Here is an 11,926-nt window from a genome sequence, read left to right as displayed (position 1 = left end):
ACCATAAATCCTCTATCCAAAGGAGTAAGCAAATTCGGTTGGGACATGCCCCCAACCATGGCCAAAACCAATATCCAAAATAAAATAAAAATGTCCAAAGATGTTCATAACATGAAATGATGCCTTCCAAAAGGATGAAGCTTACCACTTCAGTCCAAATGCTGATACTAAATCTGCATACTAAATAGGATTAGAATGGCTGGTTCCTGCATAGCATGAGTATACAGACGCTAGTAAACGGGTTAGCGAGTGACTGCTAGCATGAATCTCATGATAAGGATAAAATAATGCCAGTTATAAAATCCAGTAAAACCATCCATAATGCATGTAACATACATATATATAAGTAAAACGAAAGCAAAATAGTTTTAGCATGCATTCAAAACCTTTACCTGGGCTGTGTAGCTTGGCCGTCCTAAACCACCTACGGGCTATATAAGTTCAGCTCCCCCTACTGAAAGGGCCCCAGTGCATCTAGCCCCATGACCAGGAAAGTATCCCATGGGATGACTAGTACATCCCCCAATAGTATGACATTATGCACACGGTCCACTAAGATCAATCCTCATATCGATAAATACGAGTTTCCAATTTTGGTCCCCCTAGGACCGCCACCTTCCACGAATTTGCTACATACCCTGCCATTAATGCCCAATTAAAACCATTTCGAAATAACCAATCAATCCATTTATAATTTTATCAACCAAGTCCAATATTAGTGGTATCGTCATACCACAGCTTACTTGTAAGTAATATCCATAACCAAATCTTTTAGGTTAATGGGACTTTTAAGTGGCCTTTCAATATACTATATTAAACCACTTAGGAGGCTTCCATGCTGTCCACAAGCATAACTATTTAGCCTTTAGCTTTTTCAAACCATTTAAATCATGTATAATTCCTTTACCAAGTTTAAAGCATGCAAGATTTCCATTAAAACAAGTCAATGCAATGAACATATCTTTATATGTATTTTATCAAACACATTGGGGACATAATATAACCAAAATCAATTAAAAAGACCATTAAACCATTATCATGCAATTCAATTGTCCAACATCACCATTAATGCACACAAGCATAATTAAAACCATAAAAAATCATAACCAAGTATTTAATATCAAAACCCCCAAATAATAGTTGAAAACCATAATCATGAAATAGTAAAACCATGAAATCAATCATATAAATCATGCATTTATTTGAAATTACAATGAGGGAAGAGAATCATGCCATATACCAAAGAATTGATGAAAGGAAATCACCAAGACAAGCCCTAAAGAAATCCTTAAGGTGAAACCCTAGCCTTCATCCTGCAAAAGCTCTTGAGAGAATTATGGAGTGTTTTGGAATAGTTTCTAAGTGTTAATGAATAGAATAATAGGGTAAATAACCTCTCAAGTGCATTAGAATTCATGGGGTACTAATTAGGGTAAATAGGGAAATGTCCAGAATACCCCTACTTAAATCCCTTAAAAACTCATCACAGGGATACGACTGACCCATACGAGTCATACCTTCCTATACGATTGGTACCCACCATTAGTATCCAAGCCTCAACCCTTGGATCATACACTATCCAATATATAACTCATCCAACTAAGTTGTAATCACAATATACGATCTGTATCCATTACCTATATCACTGGCAGAATAAAACTCTACCATACGAGTCCCTGATACGACTCGTACCAAGACCTATGACTCATACCTCTAAGTCATACCCATTCCAGTGACCATAACCATTCTACCAAATAACAATGGTCAGCATACGATAGGACCATCCACCCGTACCCCAACATATAGCTCATACCCATAAGTCGTATTAGGTTTGGAGAATAAAATGCCAGGAAATTTTGTAAGGGTCGAAACCCAGGATGTCTTAATTACCTTATCCTTTTTCCCTTTTATTGTTTATATCTTGATTTCTTTTTACATATTTGTCCCTTCTTCTTTCACTTTTTGTGTTTTTATTTCTCCATGCCTGTCCCCTTCCCACTTCCTCTTTTATTGGGATGTGTTTTAATGTTTATTTATTTTTATTTTGCTAAGCATGTTATTATATTTTTGCTATGTGTTATGTGTTATGTGTTACTACTTTATATAACTGGTATTCCTCTCATATTTTCCTCCACTTGGAAACTTCGTTATTTATATTTTATGAACAGTTTCATGATTGCACAAATGTTTTTTTTCTAAAACACCCTTTAGGAAATGCCTTTTGGATCGGTCGATCAGTGGTGCAATTACAAGCTTTCTCACTCTCAAATTGTCCGCTTGAGGGGATTGTGTCACGCATCCACTCTTATTCCTAGAGCCTAGCTCTTTATCCCTTTACTAAGGAATAAATATTCCAAAAAGCCTAGGGTGTTTATGATAAAAAGCCTGGCCTTAAGTTCTAAGGGATTTCATAATCTCAAAAAAAAAATGCCTCATTTCTTACGTGCATTTTGAGAGATAATTATGCCTGAATGATGTCATTTCCTATTTAGGGGTAGGGTAGGCTAACACTTTGTTTTGTAGATTCAATGACAACTCCAACTTCTTATCCAAGGTCTAGCATAGTCTGGTGTATACCACCGTAAATGAAATTTTGGTGGTTACACTTAGGTTATCATGGGCAAAGTATGGTAAAGAAGGTGTTGGGGAGCTTTCCATCTCTTATGCAAGTCACCCTATGTAGGGAACTTAGTGAAACAACCACTACATTTTGGGATGAGACAAGGTCAGTATTCAGGTTTGGAGATATAGATATGACCCAGCTCCTCAAGAAAATTAGAGGATATATGGTAAATAAGAGTGTGCCATTAGAGATAAGGTGGCAAAAAGATGAGGCTATCATCCCGAAGAGTGTCACTCTAGTTGATGTGTACAACAAATTGGGCCTTCAAGGCAGTAAGATGGTATCATTTGTGATGAAGTCTAAAATTTTTGGCGGCTACTTGGTTGATGGGTTTGGGAACAAACAAGAGAGATCAAAGTATGAAGCAGAGAGTGTCGATCCCAAGTCATGGGAAAGTAAGAGAGTTTTTGCATTTATCATTTATTTCCTAGGTATGGTGATCTTTCCAAATAGAGCAAAAGAAGAGGTACATACCCACTTAATCACTGTAGCTGATGCTTTATGCAATGGGATTGACAAGGGCCCTTGCAAAATTGGACCGATGATAGTAGCTGACATCTACCGAGCCCTTGGTTGTTGCTAGAATGGGGCCAACCATTTTGAGGGGACTAATTTGCTACTACAACTCTGGTTGATTGAACACCTCCAAAAGATTCATGGTGTACAAATTGTGCATAGATCAATTGTAATCGATACCGTCACTGCACATGAGATCTTAGTCACAATGGGTGTCGAAAAGATCAAATGGCCGAATGATTGGGGGCAAATATTGAGTGCTTTGACTGAAGACTCTGCTTAATGGATGTTGGATTGGTTTCCTAGCACATACTTTATGATCTGTACTCAGTAACAAGAACACTTGATTTTTATCAGACTTTATAGCTTACAATCATATGCTCCTACCAGAGTGATGAGGCAAGTGGGGAGGAAGCAAGTAATCCCAAGGATTACCAACATGGATTCATACCGAGTCAACTAAAAAGATAACAGGATTCCAAATTCTAGTGACATTGCCAAGACTAGGGGCAAAAAGACTCATATATATAAGAAGAACATTGATCCAGCCAGGTACCAGGCAGGCTACTCGATAGTCTACACTAAACCGTTGTATGCCGACTTACAAAACAAAGTGACTCCAGGCGTAAAAAAGGGTAAGAATGTTAGTGATAAGGATGCTGAGGTGCAAGTTTTATATCACAAACTGAAGATGAGGGATTTAGAGTCTGAAGCATGCCATCGCCAGTTACATATGGATAATGCAAAGGAGATCGTCGAAATAGGAAAAGAGTTGGAGTTTTGGAAGCACTGTGATCTGAGCGGAGAAAAAAAGGTGCAAGAACTTTGCGATGAATTTGAAAAACAAGGTAAGGACTGTCTTGATATGGGAATCATGGGAGGAAAACTAGAATTTTACTATCTCTTGACCAGTCCCTATCGCTTCGACAAAGCCTTGGAAGCATACAAGAAGGAGAGACAATAAGATGATGTGTTTAGAATTTAGTTTAGCTTTCATTTTTACAATTTCCTTGTTTTTCTTTCTTTCTTTCAATTTATGAGAAAATTTGAGTTCAATAATGTTTATTTTTTGGGGGTTTATTTATGAGAATGACATTATTTTATGGCATCATTATCTCCCAAATAACTACCTTTGGCTTAAAAGAGGCTTCCAAAATAAGAAACATCAAACAATATGCTTACTATGTGCTAATTTGTTTACCTCTTTATTATTCCAACACATTAATTTCTTAATCTTTGTTGTTTTTGTTTATGTTCTCTCCTTCCCAAAAAGTTGATTTGTGCACTCTGGCCTACCACACCCGATAAAATGAGCTCCTCCTTCTTAGCCTCCTCTACCTACAAGTATTAAAGGTAAAGAAGTGATGTGAGATCGACATAATGTTATGGACAAAGATGGTACTAGTTCCAAGTGAGAGAGTGTCTTGGGAAGAATGAAATGATGCTGAAAATGGAATAAAATATTTTGGAGTTACAACGGGAATTTGTGCAAGTATGCAACTTAGCCAAGATTTCTCTTAACCTGAACACTCTCGAGCATCAAGTCGACAGTTATGCCATACAAAATCCCAAACTCCTCCAAATCATCCAATGCCTCCCCCTCAGCCTCAAATTCTTGGAAACGTCTAAAACCTCCCAAATACCATCCCAAAAAAACAAAACATCCTGAATCCTATATATGTGCCTCCCCAACATACCCAATATCCTAAAAACTCCACTTATCTATCTCCATAAAAGCCTTAAAACCCAACTGTATACCACCATCATGCATCCGGTAGCCATAATATGAACCACATATATGTTGAAACCCTTACACTAATCTATCCTCAACTCACATTTGAGCCTTCGAAAAATGACTATATAATAGAGTCTGTGGTAGAGAGGCTAAGGAAATTAGAAGGATGTAAGGGATCTAAATGGCTTAGATACAAAGACTTGTGTGTTCACCCAAATGTTGAACTGTCGGAGGGATACAAACCTCCTAAGTTTGAGTTGTATAATGGGACTGGAGATCATAAAGGTGCACTTGCATATGTACTGTGATAAATTAGTGGGAATGGGGAAGAACAAAAAGATAAGAATAAAGCTATTCATGAGAATGATCATCGGGGAGGCTCTCACGTGGTACAGGAAAAAGATGTAAAGAAGTGGGCCGACTGGATTGACATGGCCCCTATTTTGTAGAGCGATTTAAATAAAACACCGATAATGCTCCCAATTGGTTTTACATGTAGAGATTAAGAAAGAATTTAATGAGTCATTCCGAGACTACACCATAAGACGTAGAGCAGAGGCTTTAAGAGCTCGACCCCCAATTGAGGAGTCTCAAATGGAGGAGTACTTTGTTAGAGCACAAGAGCCACAATACCTTGATAAGTTGCTAACAGTCATGGATAAAAATTTCTCTGAGATTATCTAGATAGGATAAATATTTGAAGATTACCTCAAGAATGCTAGCATCATCAGTTTGAAGTCTCTGCAAACTACCAACAAAACTGCCCAAGCTGGGGGAACAATGGAAAATAAGAAAAAGAAAGAGATAGAGGCAGTGATGGAAACCTAGCCTTCAGAGAGAATTTTGAGATATCAAACCCTTGCTCCACCTCCTTTACCTTAACCACAAACTCCAACACCATACCCAATATCTCTTTACCCACTACACCCCCCAATGCCATATCAGACCCCACTATATCAAATGCACCCACAGTTCTAAAGTACCTCCTATCCTGTATATCAAACACAACTAGCTCATGTACAAACACCCTGACCCATTCATGTTCCAGCTTCCAAGCCTGCTCTCAAGCCTAAAGCCAATTTTGAAAAGAAACAATATACGCCTTTAGCCGAACCCATGACTCAATTATATGAATGACTCAAAGAAGCAGGCTACTTCATAACCATACAAGTTGATACTAAATATCCATGGTATCGACATAATCAGACTTGTGCCTACCATTCTAGGATGACAGGGCATCCCACTGAGGAATGTTTTTCTCAAAAAATAAGATTCAAAAGTTGATCGACACCAAAGTCATTTAGTTAAAGGACCCATAATTGAATGTTACCAATAATTCTCTCCCAAACCATTAGGTATATATGCTTGACATTGATAAAGATATAGACTTGGAGCACTCTATTTAGTTTAATAAAAAGGGAAATAGTACTCCTATTTGTGTGCAAGAACAGACGACCTTTGAAGTTAAGCCGGCTACGCCTAGAACTCCCTTCACTATCGTAAGAGCTTCCCTGAATGTTTATAACCCTCATATAGTTCTATGGAATTATGAACTCAATATTCCTGGGAAGGCAAAGGTAGCTGAGGCAAATATCACACAGTGTGTGACTAGATCAAAATGAATATATACGTCCGAAAACTTATTCTAAGAAAGTTCAAACAAGGGAAATCAACCTGATATTGAAGTTGAGGAAGATGACATTTGGAGGAAGATACAGGCTAAGAAGTATTTTGTAGTAGAGTAACTAAATAAGACTCCAGCCTAGATATCTATCTTGACATTATTGCAGACTTATAAAAACCATAAAATGGCTAAAAAGAGGATTTAAGTAAAGCCTATGTACCAGCTACTATAACAGGTGGGGAGATGTCAAATATGGTATGGTAAGTATTTAATGCATATAAAATATCCTTCCATGATGATGAGTTGTCACTTGAAGGTAGATCATATGATCGAGATTCGCATGTCATACTGTAGCATAAGAAAAGAATGATATCATAAGTATTGATTGATCTAGGCTCGGGATTAAACATTTATCCCTTGAATACTTTGACCAGGTTGGAGATGGATCTGGCTAAAATTTAGACCTGGAAAATAAACATTAAAGCATTCAATGGCTCCTAAAGAAATGCTATTAGGGAGATCACGCTGGACATAGTGATGGGTTTAGTCACCTTTCCCATAACCTTTCAGGTGATAGATATTCCTTCCCCCAACAACTTGCTGCTTGGGTGGCCGTGGATTTACGTAACTAGTACGGTCCTCTCTATACTTCACCAATGCCTTAAGTTTGAATACGACCACCAAAAAGTAATAATACATGGGGAAAGAGGACATCCTATATATATTTTTAAAGGAAAAGATAGTCTCAGCAGAGAGACATTTCACACTTGAGTTGGTTTGGAGCATTGAAGGAGGGTCTCATAATAGGGCATTGCATGTTATTGTATGGTATGAGGAAAGAATAATACCCTGAGTATTGATTAGTCCTGGTTCTGAGATGAACATCTATCCTTTGGCTACTCTGATATAGTTGGAAGTAGATCTAGCTAAGATGGAGCCTCGGGTAAGGATATTAAGATCATTAGATGTCTCTAAGTAAGGCACTATAGGGGAAATTATGCTATACGTAACAATGGGCCTTGCTACTTTCCTCATAACCTTTCAGGTAATGGTTATTTATATCTTTTATAACCTATTGTTTATGCGGCCGTGGATTCACATGGATGGTGCGGTGCCTTCCATACTATACCAATGTTTTTGGTTTGAATATGGCCATCAAGAAGTAGTGATGCTGGGTGAGAGAGGACAAGAAGGTCTTTGACACTTTAGAGTTGATTGGAAACATTAAATAGGAAATATTGAGCTACATGCAACCACAGAAACTATTGGATGCTCTGATCTACATATATTGGTTGGGATATAACGAGGATAAAGGCCTCAGTGCTAGATTACAAGGGATAGTTAACCTCTTAGATTTTGCTGAGAAGAAGGATACTTTTAGGTTGGGCTACGTAGCTGATGTCCAGATGATCAAAGATGGGAAAATACATGACTATGCATTATCATTGTACAAAATCTTCCACTCTATAGGGTTTCGTGATAATGGTGAGAATGAGAAAGATGGTGTATTAGAAATGCTGAAAGATCTTTTTATAATAGAGGACACCACCCTCACTCCTAAGGGTAATAATGAGATTGAAGACATAGAAATGGATATAGTTCATGAAGGGAGAGCCTATAGGAATATAGGTGAAAAAATAATGCTCAAAACTGGATACGAATAGGGTAAAGGTCTCAAGGTTGCAAGGAATCATCGAGCCTATATGGATACAGCCTAAGATGACCACATTCAGCTTGGGATATGAGTGTATTGTAGAAGATTACCTCAAATGGAGGCTGGTTAAGAAAGGTTACTATCACTCTCTTCCCAATCCCCTACCCATATTGCATGAGACTTTCTGCTCTGTTGGATTTATGGGTCATAGTGAAGAAGAGATTTTGAAGAGCTTGAAGTTCTTTTTTCTTATCAAAAAAGATAGTTTTCATGTGATCATCGGCAAGGAGGGAGGAGCCACTAGTCAAAGCCATGGATAGAAGATCATAATCAACAACTGGACTGCTACTCCATCTAGGATTCACCGGGCACTTGGGTAGACTTGACAGTTTTTGATGTTTTCAATATTTCCTTTTCTTTTCAAAGAAATAAACTCGATGTTTAAGATAGTTTGCAATTTCAATTTTATTATTTTTAAACACTATTATTGGAAACATTTTAGCATTATTAATAAAAGTCCCCTTCTTGGATTATTGATTATTTTTATTTACTTATTTCTTTTTATTACAGTAAAATCATCTTTAAAAGTATTGAATCTGAGATTGTGACATACACCGAGACTATATGACAAATATAAGCGAAGTAGAAGATATGGAGGAGGATAAAATCCTAGAGGAATTTTTTAGTAGGGTTGAAGACTTCTAAGATAACCCAATGCAAACCTCGTAGAATTAAAAATAGTGAACATAGTGAGTCCTAAAGACATAAAAGAAACTAGTGTAAGTGTTCACTTGACTAAAGATGAAAAAGACGAATATATTTGGTTCTTGAATAAGCATCCATATGTCTTTGCTTGGTCCTACACCGACATGACAAGATTAAGCACCTCAATAGTAGCTCACAGATTACCTACTAATCTATCTTGTCCTTCTGTTAAGCAGAAACTGAGAATGTATAAGCCCGATCTGAGTTTGAAAATCAAAGAGGAGATCTCGAAGCAGATTGAAGCCAGTATCCTTTGAGTTACAAAGTAACTGACATGGTTAGCCAATTTGTGCTGGTTCCCAGAAAGATAGAATGGTTAGAGTTTGTGTGAATTATAGAGACCTTAACAAATCCAATACTAAAAATGACTTTTCACTCCTGAATATTCATATCTTGATCTATAATTATGCCAAGAAAAAAACATAGTCATTTATGGATTGCTTCGTCGGTTATTACCAAATTAAAATGCACGAGGATGATGCTGAGAAAACTGCCTTCATTACTACCTGGGGATTTTACTGCCAGAAGTTCATACCATTTGGTCTAAAAGATACTGGAGCTATATACATAAGGTCCATGACCACTCTATTCCATGATATGATCTATAAGAAAATTAAGGTCTATATGGACAACTTCATTTTCAAGTCAAAGAAAGGTATCAATCATTTGGCAGATCTGGAGAAGTTCTTTAATAAGTTAAGAAAGTACAATCTAAAGTTGAACACATCAAAGTGTGTCTTTGGAGTCCCTGCAAGGAAGTTGTTGGGCTTTATCATCAGTCGTAGGGGTATAGAGTTAGATCCAGCTAAGATCAAGGCTATTCAGGATCTTCCTCCTTCAAAAAGCAAGAAGGATGTGATGAGATTCTTTGGCCGCCTCAACTATATCAACCGTTTCATACCTCACTTCACAACTATTTGTGATCCAATTTTCTATCTTTTGAAGAAAGATGTTGTTATAGAATGGATAATGGAGTGTCAATAAGAATTTGGCAACATCAAGGATTATTTATCGAACCCTCCTATTTTGGTTCCTCTTGAACCTGATAGGCTACTGCTATTGTATTTATCTATATTGGATAATGCCTTCAAATGTATCTTGGGGTACCAAAACTAGACAGGGAAGAAAAAGCAGATAATCTACTACATGAGCACGAAGTTCACTTCATACGAGGCTCAATATTTTTTATTGGAGTGTATCTGTTGTGCTTTGACGTGGGTAACTAAAAATTTGAGGTACTATATATCGAAACATACTTCTTATCTGATCTACCAAATAGATCCATTATATTATATATTCTAGTAACCAGTGCCTATCGAAAAGCTGGCCAAATGGAACATACTATTGAGCAAGTTTGACATAGACTATATCATACAGAAGGCGGTAAAAGCACAATAATTAGCAAATCATCTAGCTGAAAATCCTATGGACGACGAGTATCAATCACTGAAGACGTACTTTCCTTATGAAGAGGTAGTATTCACGGAGAGGAATTCTCTGAAGAATATGATGGTTGGAGATTATTATTTAATGGGCCACAAATTTCAAAAGAGTGGGTATTGGCACCATTGTGATTTTAGAAACTGGTCAATATTATCCTGTGTCAGCCAAACTTAGGTTTCCTTGCACCAAGAATATGGCTGAATACAAAACTTGTATCTTAGGGCTTCACTTGGCTATCAATTTGAATGTCCAAGAAATATTAGTGATTGAAGATTCTGACTTATTGATCCATCATGTACGAGGTGAGTGGGCCGTTAAAAATACAAAGATCCTACCTTAATTGGAGTATGTTCAAGAAATGTGCAAGAGGTTCCATATGATAGAGTTCAAACATATTCCATGGATCCAGAATGAGTTTGCAAACATGTTTACCACTTTGTCCTCTATGATTCGACATTGAGACAATAACTATATTGATACTATTCCCATCCACGTACATGAGCAACCTTTATATTGCTTCCATGTTAAAAAGGAATTAGATGGAAAACCATGGTATATAGACATACAAGGATATTAAAGAGTAGAGATTATCTTGAGAATGTTACAAGGGTCCAAAAACATACTATTCAGAGGTTAGACAACCAATTCTTTCTAAGTGGAGAAATCCTATATAGTAGGACTCCCGATTTGGGGTTGCTAAGATATGCTAAAGCTGGAGAGGTGTCCAGACAGATTAAAGAGATATATGCTAGAACGTGTGTGGCACATATGAATGATTTCATGTTGGAAAAGAAGATATTGATATCTGGCTACTTTTGGATAACTATGGAAACCAGTTGCATCTACTTCTTGCAAAAATGTCTTCAGTGTCAAACTCATGCAGATATAATTCGAGTTTCTCCTAACGAACTCCATGTCAACAGCTCAACTTAGCCCTTTGCAGCTTGGGCATGTATGTTATTGGTCCTATCGAATCGGCCGCGTCTAATGGTCACAGGTTCATCCTTGTCGCAATTGATTACTTCACTAAGTGGGTGGATGTAATACCCCGTACTTTTACCTAACTTAAATTCATTCCAAAGATGTCAAAGACATGCTTTAAATATGAATACACTTATATATATGGAATTTTCAAGATTTTCACTTTTTATTATATGGGAAATTCAATAAGCTTTCCATCGATACCAAATTCGCCCAAATTCGACACCTGGGAGAAGAGTTAGAGCCTTTTTAGTGAGATAGTGTATCACCTGAGCCATCAACGCATCGCGGAGCATGTCAAAATAAAAATTGTCAAAATCCAGTGAGCCTCCATGATTATGGCATGTCGCGCCAAGGTTCAAATTCATAATTGTCCCTTTTTCAGTGAATCTCTGTGATGTCTCCGCATCGCACCAAACTTCCAGGTCACAAACTAAGGTGGCAACGCAATTTCTACCGCGTCGCGCCGCAAACTAGTTTTCCAATTGTCTAGTTTCCAGTGAGCTGGTGCGATTCGCGTCGTGCCAGCATGTAAAATTAGGATTTTTTAGGTTCCGTCATTTAATTTCAGGGGCTGTTTGGTAA

The sequence above is a fragment of the Capsicum annuum genome, chromosome 8, assembly GCF_002878395.1.
Source record: "Capsicum annuum cultivar UCD-10X-F1 chromosome 8, UCD10Xv1.1, whole genome shotgun sequence".
In the NCBI taxonomy this organism is placed as follows: Eukaryota; Viridiplantae; Streptophyta; class Magnoliopsida; order Solanales; family Solanaceae; genus Capsicum; species Capsicum annuum.
This window is presented reverse-complemented; position numbering follows the sequence as displayed.